The following is a 4,180-nucleotide window of genomic DNA, read 5'->3' as shown; positions in this document are numbered from 1 at the left end:
TATATACGTAATATGTGTTCGTAGTAAAATTTAAAGTAAATTTACTTCTTTTTCTTTATTGTATCGTAGGAGCGACGTACTTATTTTATTTGTTAGTGTGTGTGTGTAGTATATATATATATATATATATATATATATATATTAATAATGTAACTTAACTAGACAATAAGTCAGTTCAGGTTTGATACACCACATTACCTTCCCACGGTATGCGATACGCCAAGACATCGTTACGTTGCGTGAAGAACTGGTTGGGTAGTGGATAAATGTACAGTGTTGCTTTGTCAGAGTGGGATATGAACTGATCATTCGTACTGAACAAAAACATTGAATAAAGTTTATGGAGATGACACCAACTGCTATAATAAAAGAATATTTTGTTGTTGTTTTTAAGGGCAAAACTACACGGTAAGGTATCTGCATTGTGCCAATCGCATCGCAAGTTTCGAACTCCGAATGTTAACGTTAAAGGCTCGCATGTTTACCGCTGAGCAACAACAAAAGTCCCCTAGTGAACATCACTTGACATTTTTAACTAAGAAAGATGTACGTATATACTATTTCATGTGCACTTTTTACCATGTTTTACTTCTCTGTAAAAGGAAGAGCTTTTACAACATTTAGCCGTGTATTAGGTATCACATAAAGGGAAGTTGTCGTTACGTTTCAAGAAAATTTTTTTAAATAATAAAATATTTTATAATTTTTACGAAGATATTTTGAAGTTGTTATTTTTAACTTTATAAGGACCATTTATCAGAAGCCTTTATGATCGGAATATTAATAAACTGTAAAAACAGTTTATCAATTTCTCACAGGTCTCTGTTATTGTAATGTTAATAAGCTGCAAAGGCTATTTGTCAGTGACCTTTATGACTGGAATGTTAACAAGCTGTAAACACAGTTTATCAGAAGCCTTTATAATCAGAATGTTGATAAGCTGTAAATACAGTTTGTTAGAGGCCTTTATTGTTGTAATGTTAATAATCTGTAAAGATGACTTATCAGAAGGCATTTATTATTCTAATGCTACTAAGTTGTAAAGACATTTTATCAGTAGTCGTTATGATTTTCATGTTAATAAGTTGTAAATTTATGTGAATCTCTACGATACCGAGGAGAACGATTCAAGATCAAGCAAGTAACGGAGAATACGAATACTTTTTCTGAGTGAACTACAAGAACATTATAATGATAAGGACAGAGGAATACTAAAATAATGGCGAAATAGCATGACCATAGCGTGCGGGTGGACCACTTTGGTAGGATGGAAACGCTTTAACGACTACTCAGACCAAAGAAAATGGTACGGTAAAATGATCCCTGGGTCATCATGCCATACACAGCCATGTACCTCACACTTAAGCTTCCGTATCTGATGGGATACTCCACCACCTACCAAAATAGTCACATTTTCAACCGTTGAGTCAGAGAGCCCTTGTTGATAAGTTGTAAAGACAAATCATCAAAGGCCTTTATGATTCTAATGTTAATAAGCAGTGAAGACAATTAATCAGAGGTCTTTATGATTTTAATGCTAATAAGCTGTAAAGACTATTTATTAGAGGCCTTTATGATTCCATGTTGATAAGTTGTAAGGATAATTTATCAGAGGCCTTTATGATTCTAATGTTAATATGCTGTATTGACAATTTATCAGAGGCCTTTATGATTCCATGTTGATAAGTTGTAAAGACAATTTATCAGAGGCTTTTATGATTCTAATGTTAATAAGCTGTAAAGGCAATTTATTAGAGGCCTCTATGATTTTAATGTTAATAAGCTGTAAAGACAATTTATCAGAGGCCTTTATGATTCTAATGTTAATAAGTTGTAAAGACAATTCATCAGAGTCCTTTATGATTCTAATGTTAATAAGTTGTAAAGACAATTTATCAGAGGCTTTTATGATTCTAATGTTAATAAACTGTAAAGACAATTTATCAGAGGCCTTTATGATTTTAATGTTAATATGCTGTAAAGACAATTTATCAGAGACCTTTATGATTCTAATGTTAATAAGCTGTAAAGACAATTTATCAGAGACTTTTATTATTCTAATGTTAATAAGCTTCAAATACATTTTATCAGAGGCCTTTATGACTAATGTTTTGTTATATCAAGTTGCATGTAGGGGAAATTGTCTCAGTTGTTGTTTAACACAACTTTATCATAAAATTATCTAAAGTCAGATTTCTTAAACAATCTTGGCTTTCTTGTGTCAAAGGTGAACATCTTTAATGAAACAGTATGAGGTCTAACCATATAACCATATGTCAAAATCCTTGATTTTGCTTTTTGCAAAGGATGTTTACCTTTTGGATATGAGATAAACCAGTTAGGCTACCTACTGGTTCTTAAAAGCAAGTGGCCATTTTCAGTTAATGATCCCTGGAGATCTTGTAGGGAAAAGCAGGATTGAACTAGAATTCTCTTTTTGAAAAGGCTACTTTCAGTCACTGTCAGGAGTGGGTTTAGAAGTTAAAGCACATAAGATACTGAAGAAATGGATTTAATGTTAAAAATACTGTGAAAATTGTTACCATAGAAAGAACTTATCCAGCTATTTTATTGTTGCCATGTATGTAAACTACTATTAATTTTTATTGTAACTGTAGGAAAAAAAGCAATTACTTCTTAATATTTTTTTAATAAAGGATGCTTTGCACATACATACACAAAAAGGGCAAATTTTTTGCAAATGACTATGGTTGTTGTTTTTGGTATGAACTAATGCGACATCAGCTAATTTTGATACACTTAGTTCTCCGGGAAATTTGAGCAAATTTAATTTGCTAAAATAATACTAGAAATTGTGGGAAATTAGAATTGTATGAGAATTACTTATAACTTTTATGCCTTGTGAAAAAAAAAGTTTTTATGTTATTAATTCATCATTCTAGTTCTTTAATTTAGTGAATTTCCTTCAAAATATTTGTTTTTCAAAGAAAGATGGTGGCTTTCTTTTGATAAATATTTTTTATTGTTCCCTTTTTGTTTAATATGTTTTACTTGGTTCAGGTAGATAGTTTTCTTTTCTTCTGTGTTTCATTAAAACTCTGAAAAATATCTAATTTTAAAATTTATTAAAATATACTGCCGACAACAAACAGGCAAAAGGCCAGTTTGATTATTTCTGCTCATCAGATTAATGGATGGGGAGCAGAAATCAATTACATCATCATGTTAAACCAGTATTAGTGTGTGAATCAGGTTTGTTTGTTTTTTATAGAATTAAATAGGTCTATGTTTTCTTGTGTAATAAAACCTAATACTTTTAACAGTTCTTAAGTTGACTAATAATTATTCACATATCATGGCAGTGAAGGAGAACATTAGAGACTGCTCATGTAGCCAGGAGTGCCCACTCATTAGTTACTAAAGTGAACTACATTATATGTTGGGCTTGTATACATGCTTTAAAAGTTTATTAATAAATAGTGTCCTCTGAAAGCAACTAAACATACGTAGGTAGTGAACAACAAACCATCATCATTATCAACTATTAGAATGAAATATCCTATAATTGAACAGTGTTATGTAGGTGGTGTGTATGAGTTGAAAGTTTCATTTTAATACTACTGTTTTGTTTATTCAAAGTTGAAATAGAGTACTGTGTGTGATAAAAAAAAACTGTTTGGTTGTTATTTATAATGTCAATTGGTATAAAAGCACATTATAGTATACCAAGTACTTGTTTTGTATAAGTAAGTCTCCTATTCAGTAGTAGCTTGTGTACTCCAGCATTTAACTTGGTGTTACTTAAATGTAGAAAGTAATGTAATATAAACCTTCTTAGACAGTTGTTTCCAGTTCCACAAGAGGATCCAGTTTCATGTAAGTGTTTATATACAGAGAGGTATAAAAGAGAGAGAAACTACTTGTTAGTTTCAAACTAATTAAGATAGGTAAATTAATTATTGTTAATTATTATGGCTTAAGTATTTTTAGTATTTATTCTTTTAATATATATATATATATATATGTGTGTGTGTGTGTGTTTAATAAAGGTTGACTGTTACGTTTTATTTGTATTTATGATATAGATGAAATTGGAAAAAGTATGTACATACTTTGGGGACATACATACATATATATATATACATATATATATATATATATATATATATATATATAGAGAGAGAGAGAGAGAGAGAGTGTACGACAGACAGTTAGTTAA

At 30.4% G+C, this 4,180-nt stretch overlaps 1 protein-coding gene across 5 annotated transcripts in view; it reads left to right on the top strand.

Moving 5' to 3' along the window:
• LOC106466756 overlaps positions 1–4,180 on the top strand; it is a 163,707-nt gene that overhangs the window by 35,942 nt on the left and 123,585 nt on the right. The window contains exon 1 of one of the 5 annotated variants that reach the window (XM_022394839.1): positions 3,719–3,837. The exons of the other annotated variants lie outside the window; for them this stretch is intronic. The gene's annotated coding sequence lies outside the window, so the exon portion shown is untranslated. Of the gene's footprint in view, positions 1–3,718; positions 3,838–4,180 lie in introns of those variants that run through there. 5 annotated transcript variants of the gene reach the window in all.

This window comes from Limulus polyphemus, unplaced genomic scaffold (genome assembly GCF_000517525.1).
Source record: "Limulus polyphemus unplaced genomic scaffold, Limulus_polyphemus-2.1.2 Scaffold2373, whole genome shotgun sequence".
Lineage (NCBI taxonomy): Eukaryota > Metazoa > Arthropoda > Merostomata > Xiphosura > Limulidae > Limulus > Limulus polyphemus.
Note: the sequence above shows the minus strand (reverse complement) of the source record. Positions and strands in the feature narration are given on the sequence as shown.